The sequence below is a fragment of the Hemiscyllium ocellatum genome, chromosome 8 (genome assembly GCF_020745735.1).
Source record: "Hemiscyllium ocellatum isolate sHemOce1 chromosome 8, sHemOce1.pat.X.cur, whole genome shotgun sequence".
Lineage (NCBI taxonomy): Eukaryota > Metazoa > Chordata > Chondrichthyes > Orectolobiformes > Hemiscylliidae > Hemiscyllium > Hemiscyllium ocellatum.
Window position 1 is genome coordinate 90,161,156 of NC_083408.1, and position 18,085 is coordinate 90,179,240.

Sequence of the window (18,085 nt, forward strand, 5' to 3'; positions counted from 1 at the left end):
ATTCAGATGGTGTTGGAAGTAATAATCAGACAGAAACACAGATAAATCCTAACAGGGGAAAATCAACCTTATGATAAAAGATCTGCAGAATTCATTCAGTTTATAAGATAGAAAAACCTGAAAGATATATGTGACAATCTAGTACAAAGACTGAACAGTAGGTATCAAGAGTTAGTGTCCATGCTATAGAATAAGCAAACTCCACAGTTATAAACTGTGACTAACTTTTAACAAGGATTATTTCATCAGTAAGACAATAGATCACTTTCAGAAAATGTGCAGAAATAGGACAGTTACTGAGCAACAGAAAATCAAGTAATTATTTGCACAAATATACTATTGAATAGAGTAACCTGAAATAGAAAAAATACCTGACATCCAGTGTATTCTTAGGATAGGTTTATGATCCAAACAATTCATATCAATTGATTTGTGTCAATAGAAATCTCATTAATTTTAAGCTTAAGCAAACATAGCACCATATAAACACTATATTATAAATGAAGAAAAAGAAGGCACCGTGCAATTTTTTAAAAATTCATTCATGGGCTATTGTATTGCTGGCTAGGTCAGCATTTATTGCCCATTCCTAATTGCCCTGGAGGAGATGATGTTTAGTTGCCTATTTGAACCACTCAGTCCTTTGGATGTAGGAACACTCACAGTATTATGAGGTAGGACATTCCAGGATTTTGTCTCAATGAAAATACATGAACAGCAATAGAGTCCCAAATTATGATTGTGTGTGGCTTGGAGGGTAGGTCGTATGTGGTGGTATTCATATATGTCTGCCACCCTTGTCCTTCTATGTTGTAGAAGATGCTGGCAAAGGAGCCTCAGTGAGCACCTCAACTTGAAGATAGTACACATATCTACCACCTTGTGACCAAGATGAAGGGAGTGCAATTTAAAGATGGTGGATGGAATGCCAGTCAAATAGACTGCTTTGTTTTGGATGGTCTCAAGCTTCATGCGTGTTGTTGGAGCTGCACTCATCCAGGCAAGTGGAGAGTATTTCATTATATACCTAATTTGTGCTTTATGAGGGGTGGATAAGCAATGGGGAGTCAGAAAGTGAATTAATCACCATGGAAATCCAAGCTTCTGATCTACTCTTATAGCCACAATATTCATATGGCTGGTCAAGTTCAGTTTCTGGTCAGTGGTAGCGCCCAGGATGTTGATAGTGTGGAATTTAGCAATGATAATGTTGTTGAATGCCAGGATGTTTGATTTTCTCTTGTTGGAGATTGTCGTTGTTGAGTAATTTTGAGACGTCAATGTTAACTGCTGGTCATCTGCTAAAGTCTGGATGTTGCCCAGGTCTTATTGCATTTGGACAAAGACTACTTCAGTATCTTATGTACCATAAATGTTCCTGAACTTGAACAATAATTGATAATATGGTATTGACAACATGATAACTGACAAGATGAACTGAATCTGTTGGGTGTGATTAAATTGTCCTGCAGACAGAATATGGTGCAACACTCCAGGAATAGTGTCCTGAGTCAGCATCACTGTGTACCAGTCCAGGAATAGTGTCTTGCAGGCAGCATCTTAAACACTTTACACACACACCCATATACACTGTTTCTCACACTCACAACCCCCCACCCCAGACAGACACACACACACATACTCATATACATTGTCTCTCATACTCACAACCCCCCACCGCAGACAGACACACACACACTCATATACATTGTCTCTCACACTCACAACACCCCACCCCAGACAGACACACACACACATACTCATATACATTGTCTCTCATACTCACAACCCCCCACCGCAGACAGACACACACACACTCATATACATTGTCTCTCACACTCACAACACCCCACCCCAGACAGACACACACACACACACACTCATATACACTGTCTCTCACACTCACAACCGCCCACCTCAGACAGACACACACACAAAAACACACATGCACACATATACATATATTTTGTGGGGTGAATTTGTACTTGCAGAGTTACATTGTACTTTGCTCAAAAACTGCATGAATCCATGTAAGACTCTGTTATCTCACTTTTTAAATCAGAGTCAGTTTAAACATTATGGCACAGACAGGGAACACAGGGGGCGAACACCTTCAACATCTTAACATCTTATCTGGCTGACACCAATTGTTACAGTTAAACTGAGAATATAACTTTTGAAAAAAAGTTTTGTGATTTACACATGAAAGAAGTGAAACTATTATGGTCACTCTAACAGATGAGAGACTCAACAAACAATCAAGGTATTTTTCAATGTATAATTTCAGTTACATCATACTGTAAACTTTTGCTACAAATTGTGTCTTACAATTGTGTCGTTGTGGTTCTGTTCGCCGAGCTGGAAGTTTTTGTTGCAAACGTTTCGTCCCCTGGCTAGGCGACATCATCAGTGCTCTGGAGCCTCCTGCGAAGCACTTCTTTGATGTTTCTTCTGGTATTTATAGTGGTCTGTCCTTGCCGCTTCCTACAATTGTGTCCTCCACAACTACCTGATGAAGGAGCGGCGCTCCGAAAGCTAGTGCTTCCAATTAAACCTTTGGACTATAACCTGGTGTTGTATGATTTTTAACTTTGTATCACAGAAAGTGTCTAAGTTTTTTCGTTTGTTAGAAACCAATGCTAGGAACTGTCTGTAAATTGCTAAAAATTAGAAAAGTTTAATATTAAGCACCAAAAATAGGTGAAATTCAGGATCAATCTGTCAAAATAATGTAAGTAACCTGAAGTAAGTAAGGGAAGAACTGTACAGTTAACACAAGCAAAGTACTTTTAAGACTAAGGTAAGGAGTGGCAAGGGAGCTCAATCCTGTGTGTTCTACAACCTGCAGTGTTTGGTAAGTCTTAGAGGCAGAATACAGTCTGGATGACCATGTCTGCAGGATGTGCCATTGATTTGATCAGCTTGAACACTGGGTCTTGGAGCTTGAGTGTTGACTGGAAGCACAGTATTGCATTCATTAGACTGAGATGGTATGTTTTTTGATGAGGTCACACTGCAGCTTAAGGAAGCACAGCCAGAAATATAATAGGAGTCAGAAGAAGAGCAGTTGGCAGCTGTTCAGAAAAGTCCCAGAATGAATCTCATGCAATAACAGGTTTTCTGTGGTGGAAGGTGGTGATAGGGATGGTTCATCTGTGGAGCCCAGCTGCATAAGGAGGGAGCAGAAAGTGAGGGAGAATATTAGTGGTGGAGATTCAATAGTGAGGGGTATAGACAGGCATTCCTGTGACTTCAGATGTGACCCCAAGATGGCATGTTACCTGCCAGGGCCAAGATTAAGGATGTCACTGAACAGCTGCAGGGTATTCTGAAGGGGAATGGGCTTGGGTGAACAGTCCGAGGACATGGTTCTCATTGGGACTAGCGGTATAAGTAAAAAGAAGGATTTCATCTTGTAGTGAGAACTTAAGGAACGATGTAGCAGTTGAAAAACACAACCTCAAAGGTTATAGTCTTTGGATTACTATTAGTCCCATGTGCTAGTGAATACAGGAATAATTGATTGAAAAGATAAATGTGTAATTGAAAATTTGGAGCAGGAGGGAGGGCTACAGATTCCGGGAATTGGGAATCTTATTTTGGATAGCTTGGAAATAACAATTTTTAATCCACATCCGAGTGGTATCAGCCATTCAACGGGGCAATAACAAGAATGTCGTCTCAATATGTTCCTGTAATGGGGCAGGATGGGACAAACAAATGCTGAGAATCCTGGACATCAAGGGATATGAAGGTTAGATAAGGGGAAAAAAAGAAGCTTATAAGCAACTACTGACAGCTTAATACTGTGGCTGTCCTAGAGTACTGTAGAAAGTTCATTTGGCTGTACAGCTGGTTCCTAATGCAGCGTGACACCAATGAGTTCAATTCTCATACTGGCTGAGGTTACCATGAAGGATTCAGCTTCTCAAGTTTGCCCTTCACCTGAGATTTGGTGACCCACCACCATTCGTCCCTCTCTCTATCTAATGAGAGAGGAGCCCTGTGGTCCAGTTAGACTATGGTGACTTTATGTTTTAATGATCTTGACATGAATGTCAGAGGTATGATGAGTCAGTTTGCAGGCAACATGAAAATTGGTGGTGTGACAAATAGCAAGAAAGAAAGCCTTAGACTACTGGATGATGTAGCTGGGTTGGTCAGGTGGGCTGAGGAATGGCAAATGGAAATTAATCCTGAAAGATATGAGGTGATATATTTTGAGAGGAATAACAAAACAAGAGAGTACATGTTGAATAGTGGAAGCCTCAGAAATGCAGAGGATTAGAGGGCTGGAATAACTCAGTTATAAAGAGGGACCAAGTTGACTTGGGTTATTATAGAGAAGGCCGGGGTGATTGGGGGGATCGGGGGTAGGAGTGATGTGACTGAGCTGTACAACATTCTGAGGGGCATAGACAGGATAGATAGGGAGAAACCTTTCCTCTTAGGAGTAGGCAACAATCAGGAGGCATAAGGAGCAGGAGTTTGAGGGGATTTGAGGATTTTGTTTCTCCCAGAGGGCTGTAGGTATTTGGAATCCCCAAGACATTTAAGAACTATTTGAGTGACCACTCCAAGTGCTGGGAAATGGGATTAAAATAGATGAATGTTTGGTGACTAGTGCAGGCACAATGGGCCAAATGGCCTCTTTCTGGACTGTTAACTGTTTAATGGCTATGACATTATGGGGCAATTACCTGTATTAGCAGGAGGGGTTCCTGAGCTCAGGAGATTCAGGAGACTAAAGTTCTTCTGGAGAAGTGACAGACCAATTTCCCAATTTATCAGGAATGACATCCCCACAAAGAACATTCAAGAGGTACAAGACCTCCAGTGGAAAAAGACTTTACACACTTCATGGAATCCAGAAGAGAAATCAGTGCAGCTAAACAGAACACATTCTTGGGGAATTGTAAATCCTGCAGACTATAGTACCCTGAGTTTGTAAAGTCAGAGATTCGGTGTTGGGAGAGGGGAGATGGAGGTGGTATGTACTTAAGTACACAAACATACCAGGAGAGACTAGGAGCTGAGGGCACAACCTTAGAGAAAAGAGAGGATCTATTGGAACAGAGATATGGAGAACCTTCTTCAGCCAGAGAATGGAGAATCGATGGACTTCATTGTCACAGAAGGCTGTGTATGCAGGTCATTGGGTTGATTTAAGACTGAGAAAGATAGGTTCTTGAGTATCAAGGGAATCAAGGGTTATGGGGAGAAAGCAGGAGAATGGGGTTTAGAAACTTATGAGCCATTTTTAAATAGCGGAGCCACTTCAATGGGCTGAATGGCCTAATTTCTGTTCCTATGTCTGATGGTCTTATGGTACTAGTGTTAATTAAAGGGAAGAAAGAAGCTTGGTGCAGGTACAAGATTTGAGGTAATGATTCTCGAAAGGTTAACGCTGTAAACTGCATTATACTCCACCCAATCTGATGATATCATAGAACTTTGATAGGAACGGTTTAGGATCTGACAGGGGAGACAGCAGTTATTCCTAGCTTTTCGGATAGCCTTAGTAACAATATCTCACTCATGGAACTTCTATACGTTATCCTGCAATGAACTACATGTGGTTAAGAGAACAGCTACTTCCTATTACACTGCTGACCAAACCAATGGCTTCCCTGACTTCTGGAGTCAGAAAGGGAGTCTGGAAGCAGCGGTCCACCCAGCCACATGGTGGCTGTGATTGGCAACGCGCTTCTCACATGACACGAATCTCCAGACAACCAATTTAGCTAAACATACATTTTGTTAAACAAACGCCCTGGTCAGCAATCCTCTTTCCGGGACCGCATTCATTTTACAGAGAGGATGATAGGAAGTAATTAACCCCCCCCGTTATCCTAGTGTCCTCAGCGTGTGGCTGAGCGCCTGTCAGAGGCAAGAGGAACCAGCGCTCAGGATTGGGACTTGGACTCTCGACCTGAAATAAGCACGGCTCCAACCTCTCCCTCTCATTCATATTGACATCTGAGGCAAAACACTTGACATCTCCAACTCAAGCAGAGGCGCTGTTATTTGATAACGTCAGAATCGATTAAGAAGCGCGTCCTGTCGACCCCTAATATAAAAGTTGAAATCGCCAAATGCTCCTTATTCAGTGTATTCACCCCATACTTAAACCACCATTCACCTGGTGTGTGCGCCGGTGTACGATAGACAATGATTATGCATAAAGGGCTGCTCTCCCTATTTGCAAATTTTAACCAAGGTCTCTCTGTGTCTCTCTTTCTCTCTCTCTCACACACACACACATACAGAGCCAGGATAATTCCTGCCGGTTTTCGGCAGAAAGCAGGGATTATGCTGCTCCAATGTTGTCAGGGATCAGCCGCCAGTCTCAAAGCCATGATCGGCGGAGTTAAAGTTCTCGGCATCATACTGGGAAGAGCAGCGACTCAGTCACTGGCCGTGAGTGTCACACGGCTCTGGGAGCAGCACCAAGAACTTGACTTTTTTTTGTTTAAATATTAATCAGGATCTGCAATTTGTCAGTTGATCATTTTGCTTTGAAATTTTCCCTTAACAAAAAAAGAGGCGCCGGCTGCTTTGGTGTGAGGGGGGGGGAAAGAAAAATCCCCATTCGAAGAAATTGACGAGCTCTCGTCATTACATGAAGCTGCGAGCGTCCTGAAGCTGACAGTCTCTCACTCTCTCTGTGTCTCACACTGTCTCTTTCTCTCGCCGGGTCTCTGAACCCCGCAGCTCACATGTGATCACGACACTGCATCAAGCCTTGCTTATCACTCCTTTAAAGCCTTGCAATGAGAACTGGCGCCCGAGTTTAAACATACTGGAAAAGGGGGTGGGAGGGACAGAGAGAGAGAGAAAAATATATAGGTTCTCCAACCATCCACCCCCACCCCCCAACCCCGCTCGCAATAACACAACAAACATATTGTCAGAGGCGATGGATTCCAGGACCAAGCGACCGAGGAATACAATAATGTCAACGTTTGCAAAAATGACCAAAGTTCGCAGGAGGAAAGAGATGTTCTTGTACCAGGTCGGCGTTTCCTGCAGCATTCTCCTCCTGGCGTGGTGTTTGTGCAGCCTGTTCTCCAGACTAGGTGAGTGAGAGAGTGTCCTGTCGGAGCATTGAACTTTTCCACTCATCATTGCCTTTGTCGGCTGGAAACGGAGAGAGGTTTAATCGATTGTAAACGTGATGCCTTTAAATTGAAACATAGAACTCGCAGCCGCCTTGTGTTGAAATATAATGCCGGTGATTTGGACTGTTGCAACTGGAATGATTTCGCTCTTAAGTTTTTATATCTCCCCATGACAGCAGCGGAGGCATGAACTCATAACCCGAGTTCTCTATGGCCTTATCCAAATCGATAGGATATTTGTAGACTAAATTTCTTTCCAAAATATAACTTCCTCAATGTAGCCACCGTGGATGAGATGTGTAAGTTTCATCTCGACTACCCCGTTTTGTCTAGGTTGTTTATTTTGACCATGTTTGTTATCTTTATTTTTATCAAGATTGTCCCCTCACCGAAATAAAACGACGTGATAAAATGCATCAAGTTCTGTCTGAAAGGGCGCATTCATGGAGATTTTAAAAGTATTATTCATTTGAGTCTCTGCAATTGTTCGGGTTTTATGAATGAATGGTATTGGGTATTTGCTCAATTTGCTGCTCGGGATGGTTCCGCTTGATATTAAGACCTTGTAGCAGTAAGTTTTGAAAAGGGTGCTGCAGCCTATTACTTGCAGGAGATGGAGAGTTTGGAATGAAAGGTCATATCAAAGGTTTGGGGCTGGGGGGCGATTTCGACGCCAGCGCCCCCCGGCATCCTCCCCATGAAAGAATAACACGTGCTAATTGATAATTCCAACAGAAAACGGGACGGCCTCTGGACACCCAGCCACACTGGATCTCCAGTGGCGGAGCCGGAAGTTAATGGTCGCGGTGACCACCAACGAGACTCAAGCGAAGAACTGCACAGACCCAGGTAAGGAGTACACCACAAAGCTGCTCCTTCATCTCCTTCTCTTCACCAACCTAACTCCTCTGAGCAGTCATAAAATGTTGAACCGGATTGAATGTGGCTCTAACCGAATGTATGCTGCCATAGAAACCACTTTGGTATGAATGTGTCAAAGGCATTGTGGCAGAACTGCTCTTGTGCCGCTTGGGAGACTCAAGGCAACGTTTACTGCAGAAGATACACACAACTCCTGACGTGTACCTTTCCTGTAACTGTCCCTTTAGCATCACAATTTATTCAAATAGAAGCACGGCGCGCTCTGATCTATTCCAGCAGATTCAGACTGACACTGACTAAATGTTTGGGTCGAAACTGCTTGTATAAGTTAGAACCCTCCTCCCCTTAAACAACTTTCTGGAATGATTCTGTGTTCCTTGCAGAGTTTCCAGTTTATGTGGCTGCTTAATGTGCTGCTTCTTATGCTTAACGTATGGTTACCATGACCCCCTGTATTGTAAAACTTTCACTGGAACAGTCTCTTCTCCCTTGAATTAACAGCACAACACACTGGCATGTTCCAGGTTTCTGTCCAAGTGTTTTAATACTTACCTTCTTCCATTTTATTTTGCCATTGAATGCAAAATGGTCCAGGCCTTTAAGATGCTGCAAGTGTTAATAAACCATGTGGCCTGGAATGTTGGGTTCGTGTTAGAGGGCACAGGTTTAAAAATAACTAGCTTCAAACAGAGTTAGCAGGCTGGATTGCTTTTCTCTGGAGAGGTGACCTGATGGAGGTTTTCAAAATAATGATGAGATTTGATAGAGCAGGCATATAGATGCCTCCACTTAGGGGGATTCTAAAACTATAGCAATTAATCACACAAATCCAATAAGGAGATGCTTCGTTTTTCAGGGAGCAGAGTGAATATGAAATCAACTAATTGTGTGCAAATTGCATTAGTATCATCGATGCATTGAAAGGAAGCTAAATAAACACATGAGGGAGAAACAAATAAAAAAGAGACGTTGAAAAGTGTGAGCTGGTGGAGAGCCCACATGCCAATATAAACCTTTCCTGGTTAATGATTTGTTTCTGTGCTACAGAGTTCCATGGAATAAAACAGTGCAGGGAGATTTCATTACTGGTTGATACTGTTTATTTAACCAGAAGTTGGATAAATATGAATCAGGGTTAGGATTGGAGGCAAAGTGATCATTAACCTATGTGACTAAGTACCACACAGAGTGAAAGTGGGGCTGACTTTGTGATTATAAAAATATTGTATCACTGAATTGATACAAACAATGAAATAGGTGGAGTGAAATGTTTGTCTAGAAACAGCTCATTTGAATTTCTATCAATTTAAAATCAGATGAGCCTTGTTACCTTTGTCCTGTCTGCTCAGACCCCAGATGATACTATATGCCCACTTTCTAGAACACAGGAAGACGGCTTCCAGTGAGATCTGTGGAATTGCAATGTTGTTGGAAGCAGTAATGTTGTTTAAGGCTAGAATGCAATATTCAAGATGTGGAGATAAGAGGATTACTTTTGGTAATTGAGAAATATATTATGCATCATTTTTCCAGGGCATCTGTGACAGGCGTTTCAAAAGTGTGCACTCAAAGGTATTTTCTGTATTCACGAATTCTAGCATACTTCCACATTTGATAGCTAGAAATACTTCCTTGGATAATAGATGGGCAACAGTGGGATTCTCGTCATTCTGTGCTGAATTAAAACAAATTGTTTCTACATGAGGAGAGAAACCTAACTGGATTCACAGTATGTTTTGAAAATGTCCTGACAACATGTCAAAATCAAATCCATTTTTCAAATTCGTCTTGAATTATGCATGTAATCTAAAATATAAAATGTGAAACTTGTACATGATTTTATGCATAATCATATTCTGATTGCAATAATCGCATTCTGATGACTATAATCTCCTTCTGTTCAGTCTATATGAGGAAGTGGGTACAATATGAATATGAAGATTATTGGTGTGCTGTTTTATAATAATGCATGCATTGTGCAACTTTAGCAGTTCATCACAGCCTTTCAAATCTTATCAGGAGTTGCAATTTCCTCAGAATGACCTCCCACATCAAGCACAGTCAACCAGAAATGTTTGTGCAAATTATTGAAAAGGCAATAAATCATAAATCTGTGAGTGTGAGGATGGATAAAATCAGCAAATTATGATAATCACTGATTGGTGTTTTCAAACAGGACCTAAAATTAACAGTACAATATTTAAGTTGGTGTGTGTAATTACAGAGGGGAATTAATAAATCACAAATGAACAAGTCATTGGTAAATAAAGTTTAACACAGATAAATGGGAGTCAGTATATATACAATGGTGGGAAGAATACAGAGGTCACAAGAAAGATGCAAGTCTAAGTGGGATGGAGGAAGAAAGGAATCTTGACTCACAATCTCTGAAAATTGTGGCACAGGTTAGCAAGGTCATAATAAAAAGCAAATTGAGCACTAGGCTTTATTTCTAGAGGCATTGAAAATTAGTGAAATGATCTTAAACCTGCATTTCTAGTTGTTATGTTGCAGAAATCATATAGAGACACTGGAGATAGTGTAGAGAAGATCCATTAGGGTGATATCAGAAATACATTACAGGAAAGAGTGAACAGACCTCATTTCTTGTGTGAGCAGAAGGATTGAGCTATTTGAAGTTATGAAAGGTATTATGAGTGTGGATTCAGAGAGGGTATTTCCATTTGTTGAGAAGATCGTGACTGGAGGTGACTGCAAGACAGTCACCAACAAACCCAAAAGAAAGAAACTCCTTAAGCAAGATGAGAATGTGGAATGTGTCATGGTGTGTGTAAACTGGAGGCAGTATTTATTTAAAACTTAAAATCCAGAACTTTTATTTTGTTAAATTAATAATTTTAACTCGTTAAATTATTAGTTTCAAAATTAAAAAATAATCCAAATGCATTAATTACATAAAGCTTCAATTTGTCAAAATAAATAAAACAAAATTGAGTTGAGCTGGCAGTGCTAGAAATATGATGTATTTGGAGCATGTGGGATATCAAAGAGATCAGGGAAATCGTGAACAACCACAACAATAGTACCTGCAACAAGACGTATTGAACTGGAGATATCAATGCAGAAATTGCCATGTATCAGATAAGGTAATTACTTCGACAATTTGAACCAGGAGGTAGTCAGATGCTTAGATTAGATGCAGTTTAGATTTGGTTAGTAGTCAAAGACAAACAATGTGACAGTGACTCAGGAAGATATGTAATAGAGGAGTCTAATATGCAATTGTCCAACAGGTATGAGTACTTGCAACCATTTTCAATCAGAACAAAAGCAGATGGGAAGACTAATAAATTGATCACAGCACTTTAATACTGGAGCCCATCTAAATGCATAATGCGAAAAGTAATATGGGAATGGTAGTGGAAAGTATAGTCAGATAATATTATTTTCAACTTCTCTGTGAGCCCCCAAGCTGTATTTGTTTGTCTAATAACAGGGATAAGAATGTTTCCTCAGAGTTGGAACTGGAGGAGGAGGATTCTCATTGATGTGGTCCACATAGGAATGAACAACGTTGTTGGAATGAAGCTCAGCCATGAGAGTTTGAGAAGCTAACTTACAAATTAAGAGCCAGAACCTCAAAAGTAATGATCTGTAGATTGCTACCTGATCTATACAAATCAGCATAAAACAACCAATGAAAGGGTGCAAGAGTAGTGTAATTGTCAGGAGTTTCAAATCCATCCAGTGGATGGACTGATTTTGATCATACAGAATTCTCTAGATTCTAGAGTGGTTCTTGTGGATTGGAAGGTGCTCATTCTGGGGAACAGTAGGGTTGGTTCTTTAGTATTGTGCCCATTTAAACTCAGCTTGGTTCAGTGTTGTGGAGGATCAAATGGTTACGATGGTGGCTAGATCTTTAAATTAATAAAGGGAGAGGGAAGTTTAGCTAAGGGTAAAGTTATACCTCTGAAGACGAAACAAAAGGAGAAATTGTAAGCTTAGTTGAAAAGAAAGGAAAGGCATATATAAACTGAAGACAGAGTTCTTGAAGAATATGAAGAATGTAGGAGTCTACCTAAACAAGGAGTAGGCTCCTAAATGAAAAGGACATGGTGGAGAGTGGGTCTAGAGAGGACCATGTTGATATTCTAGGTCAAAATAAAAGGAGGTGTTAGACGTTTTGAAAAGTATTAATGTAGACAAGTCCCTAGGAGCTATTGGGATCTATCCAAGAATACTGAGAGAAGTAAAGGAGGAAATTGATGAGGCCTTGTACAAAATCTTTGTATCCTCTTTGGTTACTGGAGAGGTCCCAGGCAACTGGAGAATAGTGAACGTTGTTCCTTTGCTTCCTTGTTTTGCAACAGGGATAATCTGTAATTACAGACTGATGAGTCTTACGTAAGTGGTAGGGAAGTTAGTGGCGAAGATTCTTACGGACAGGATTTACTCACATTTCAAGAAATATGGACTTATTAATGATGAGCAACATGGCTTTTTGTGAGGAAGATCTCGTCTTACAAAATTGATTGAGTTTTTTAGTGAAGTGACAAAGGTGATTGATAATGGAAAGGCCATTGATGTTGTCTACATGGACTTTAGCAAGGCCATGGGCAAGCCACATCAGGCTAATACAGCATCTGAAGTTACATGGAGAGCTATTAAGGTGGATACAGAACTGGCTTGGTTAAAGAAGACAGTGACTAGTAGCGGGAGGGTATTTTTCTGACAGGAGATCTGTGACCAGTGGGGTTCTGCAGGAATCAGTGCAGGGACCTATTGTTTGTAACATATATAAATGATTTGAGGAGAACATGGGTGATCTGATTAGTGAGTTTACAGACAACACAAAGATTGGGAGAGCTGTGGGCAGTGAGGATAATTGCCAGAGGATACAGCTGGAGACGTGGGTGGACAAATTGCAGATGAAATTTAATTCAGACAAATGCAACGTGATGCATTTTGGAAGGTCTAATGCAGGAGGAAAGTATGCAGTAATTGGCAGAATACTAAGAAGCATTAACATACAGGTGTATCTAGGTACAGGTCCACAGTTCTCTGAAAATGGCAACACAAGTGCATAAAATGGTCAAGAAAGGACATGCTTTGCTTGCCTTTATTGGTCAGGGTGTAGATAAATATTGGCAAGTCATGTTGCAGATGTGTAGAATTTCAGTTCTGGCAAATTTGGAATATTGCGGACAGTCCTGTTCTATAGACTCTACCAGAAGAATCTGAAGACTTTGGAGTGGGTTCGGAAAAGGTTTACGAGAATGTTGCCTGGTTGGAAGGTATTAGCTGTGAGGAGAGATTGGACAAACTTGAACATTGGATTCTGAGGTGGCGACCTGACAGAAGTTTACAAAATTATGAGAGGCATGGACAGAACAGATAGTTGAAGTCTTTTTCTGATGGGTTGAAGTGTCAATTACTAAGAGACCTGGGTTTAAGGTAAAAGGGAGAAAGTTTAAAGGAGATGTGAGAGACAAGTTTTTTACACAGAGGCTTGGAATGCACTACCAGCAGAAGTGGTAGAAGCAGATGCATTAACAATGTTTAAGAGGCATCTTTACAGATACATGAATAGGTAGGGAATAGAGGGATGTAGACTGTGTAGAGTTTAGAAAGATGTATGTATTGGTACAGGCTTAATGCGCTAAAGGGCCTATTCCTATGCTGTACTGTTCATTGTTCTTAAGACTAGTGCAGAGAAGTAACTTAGTTAAAATCAAGCAGATAGAGACTGGAATGAACAGAGAATTTAATAATGGTACAAGTATTGATAAAGTGGTTTGATCTAGTGGCCTTTACAGAGATGGGTGACCAAGGTATGCAGAGTGACCAAGATTGGGCACTTAAATATTCCAGGGTACTTGAGTTTTAGAAAAGGTAGGCAAAATGGAAAAGTTGGTGATGTAACCTGATACTAAAAATGAGATAAAAGCAGAAGTTGGAGAGTATCTTATCTCAGAAAAGCAAGAGTAGAATCAGTATGGGTGGAAGTTAAAAAGGAAACAAGCACAGAAGAAATTGGTGGCAGTAATTTATAGGTCACCTAATAATACTGGATGGAATATTGATGTGTAGATCAAAGGAGTATGTAACAAGCATAATACATTATTGAGGATAACTTTAATCTTCACATAACTGGGCATGCCAAATTGACAAATGTAACTTGGGGGATGAGTTCATGCAATGAATTTGAAACAGATCCCTAGAATGATATGTTGAGGAATTAACTAGGAAGGAGGCTATTGTGGATCTGGAGCTGCCTAATAAGACAGGATTAGAGAAATAAATTCTCTAATAGACTCTAACAGTCTTATAGAAATAAATTCTTAGGCAAGAATGTTGAAATTTCAGTTTATTTTGAAGAGTGCTATGGGTATGTACCAAAAATGGTGAGTTGTCTGAGGCAGTTTGGGAAGTTAGATAATAAGATATGATGGTAGATGAACAATGACAAACTGTTCATGAAATTGTTCATATTAATGAAAATGCAGGAATAAAGTTCCCTCTGGAAATGTGGGATGACCATTAAATTATGCAGAAGTTATAGAGTCATAGAGCATGGAAGTAGGCCCTTCGGTCCAACTTGTCTGTGCCCACCAGACATCCTAATCTGACCTAGTCCCATTTGCCAACCTTTGGCCCATATTGCTATATACCCTTCCTATTCATATACACATCCAGATCCTTTTAAATGTTGTAATTATACCAGCCTACACCATTTCCTCTGGCAGTTCATTCCTTACACACACCACCCTCTGCTATACCTGCTTTTAAGTCTTTCCCCTCTCACCTTAAATCTCTCCCCTCTAGTTTGAACTTCTCCATCCTTGGAAAATGACCTTATCCATTCCCCTAGGTAAAAACAATGACTGTAGATGCTGGAAACCAGATTCTGGATTAGTGGTGCTGGAAGAGCACAGCAGTTCAGGCAGCATCCAAGGAGCAGCGAAATCCTGATGAAGGACTTTTGCCCGAAGCATCAATTTTCCTGCTCCTCGGATGCTGCCTGAACCGCTGTGCTTTTGCAGCACCCCACTCTAATCTAAATGAAAATAAATGTTTGGCATTTGTCTTCAAAAGAGAATATCCAAAGAACATAGTGGAAATTATGTAGAACCACGGGTTTAAAAAGAGTGAGAAACAAAAAGTAATTAATTTTAGTAAAGAAAAAGTGCTGGCAAAACTGCTGAATCTGAAACTCTGATAGACTACACCCTTGGGGTTTTATAGAGATGGCTGCAGTCATAGTAAATGCATTAGTTTGGTTTGTTTCAGACTTCTGTAGATGCTGCAGTGGTCCCCATGGATTAGAGGATAACAAATATAACTTCAAAAGGAGGAGAACACAGAATTATATGTCAGTTAGCCTGACACCATTAGGAAAATACAAGAGTCTATTATTATGGACATTTAATCTGTTTTAATTTTTGTTTTGTATTGTGTTGAAGGTTTATATAAGTCCATGGAATCTTTTCATTTTTTGTACAGCTGTACACATACAGCAAAGTTTTGGCCAACTCTGTAAGGTTTGAGTTTATTTGTTTGATTAATTGTTGTCACATGTACCAAGATACATCAAAAGTGTTGTTTTGCATATTGTACAGGCAGAACAGATTGCAGGAGACAATGTTACAGCCACAGAGAAGGTGCAGAGAGAGAGAAAGAGATCATAATTAACATGTGAGAGGTCCATTCAAAAGTCTGATAATAGCAGAGAAGAAGCTGTGGTCTTGAATCTGTTTGTGGTTAAGATTGTGTTGCTGGAAAAGAACAGCAGGTCAGTAACACACTCTCAACTTTGATCTCCAGCATCTGTAGACCTTACTGTCTCCCTTGAATCTGTTCGTGCATGTGTTCAAACCTTTATTACTTCTGCCTGACAGAAGAGGATGGAAGAGAATATAACCAAGGAAGTAACAATGGAGTCAGTGGATGGAAAGCTGGTTTGCATGATAGCCTGGGCTGTGTTCATGAGTCTATAGTTTTTTATGGTCTTGGGAAGAGCTGTTACCAAACCATCCAGCTAGCTTGCATCCAGACAGGATGCAGCTATAAAAATTTGTCACCGTCTTTGTAGACATGCTAACTTTCCTTAGCCTCCTGAGGAAGTAGAGGTGTTATTGTGGGTGGTGGACCAGGACAGATTGTTGGTAATCATCCCTCCCAGAAACTGGACACTCTTGACCATCTCCACCTCAGCACTGAAGATGTCACCTAGACAGGGGACAAAATGTCAGCTAATCAACTTCCCAGCTCAGCAAACATCCCCACAACTATGACAAATGACACCCAAGCTACAAATCTTTGTGCAAAACTTGAGCAAATAGGTTGTTGGTCATTTATTACAAAAGGAGGAGTATAAACATGGAGAGATCTTGCTAAAGTCATAAAGGCACCGCTTAGACATGTAGAATACTCTGTGAATGTTTTGGGTCCCTTATCTTGAGGAAGATATACTAGCATTGAAAGCAGTAGAGAGAAGGTTCATTAGGTTATTCCTGGATATTAATAAACATTCATAGGAGAAGAAATAGGGTAGTTTGGACATGTACTCATTGAAATTTTGAAGAAAGAGAAGTTATCTCATTGAAATATACATGTTTTTTAGGAAGCTTGACAGGATAGATGTAGAACGGCTGTTTCCCCTTTAGGAAAGACTAGAACCAGGGAGCATAATTTCAAAATAAAAGTTTGCCAAGTTCGGACACAATTGAGAAGAAATTTCTTCTGTCAGGCAGTGAATCTGTGGAATTCTTTTCTTCGGAAGGCTGGGTCATTAAGTATTTTCAAGGTTGAGATCAACAGACTTTTTAATCAGGAAGGGAATCAAAGGTTATCGGAAGAAGCAGGAAAGTGGAGTTAAGAATTATTAGCTCAGCCATCGTTTTGTTGAATGGTGGAGCACATTTGAACCTTATAGAACATAGAACATTACAGCGCAGTACAGGCCCTTCGGCCCTCGATGTAGCGCCGACCTGTCATACCAATCTGAAGCCCAAGAGGTTATAGAGGTAAACCTTATAGAGGTTTACAAAATTATGAGGAGCATGAATAGGATAAATAGACAAAGTCTTTTCCCTGGGATCGAAGAGTCCAGAGCTAGAGGGCATAGGTTCAGGGTGAGAGGGGAAAGATATAAAAGAGACCTAAGGGGCAACCTTTTCACACAGAGGGTGGTATGTGTATTGAATGAGCTGCCAGAGGATGTGGTGGAGGCTGGTACAATTGCAACATTTAAGAGGCATTTGGATGGGTATATGATTAGGAAGGGTTTGGAGGGATTGGGCCGGGTGCTGGCAGGTGGGACTAGATTGGGTGGGATATCTGGTCGGCATGGACAGGTTGGACCGACGGGTCTGTTTCCATGCTGTACATCTCTATGACTGAGCGGTCTAACTCTGCGCCTACAACTTGTGGTCTTTTAATCAAAGCCCGGGGACCACCAATATTAATAATAGAGTCTGCCATTGGGATACTGAAGAGGTTTCAGGTGCCTTGACATGTCTGTGGGGCTCTCTTCACTATGCCTCAATAACGACCAATTCATTTTAATTGGTTGCTCTACTCAGCCTCACTGTACAGAGAAGCCTGCAATTGCAAAAACAACAACAGTCCTCACAGGATAAGTAAGGCTCGGAAGGTGAGGAACCATCCAAATATCTTGCAGCCAACAATGAATTAATTGCAGCAAATCAAGTGACCTGCTCATCCTTTGAAACTCAAAATCATATAGGTCTGCACTGAGTTCACACACTTTGTTACATTTACACCAGTGCTTTAATCATGAATTAAACGATATTCAAACTATTTAGGAACTTGTGCATTTGTGACGTACTGACATTCTGAATCAGCACTGTGCTGTAAAGCCACACTGCAGAGCACTTTGCCAAATGTGTGAAAGGTGATTTGTTTAATGGCAAACATGAAAACTGCCAATTAATTCACGATCAAGTGCCAATTGATGGTGTCTTTCTTGCAAGAAGATTTCCTCCCTCCCATACTGTGAAGAGTTGCTTCCCTTGTGAGGTCAGTAAAGCTGATGGAAGCTTGATTGAGAGGCCTGGGGCAGTGTCAGCTGGGTGGATGGGCCTGTCCCGCATGTC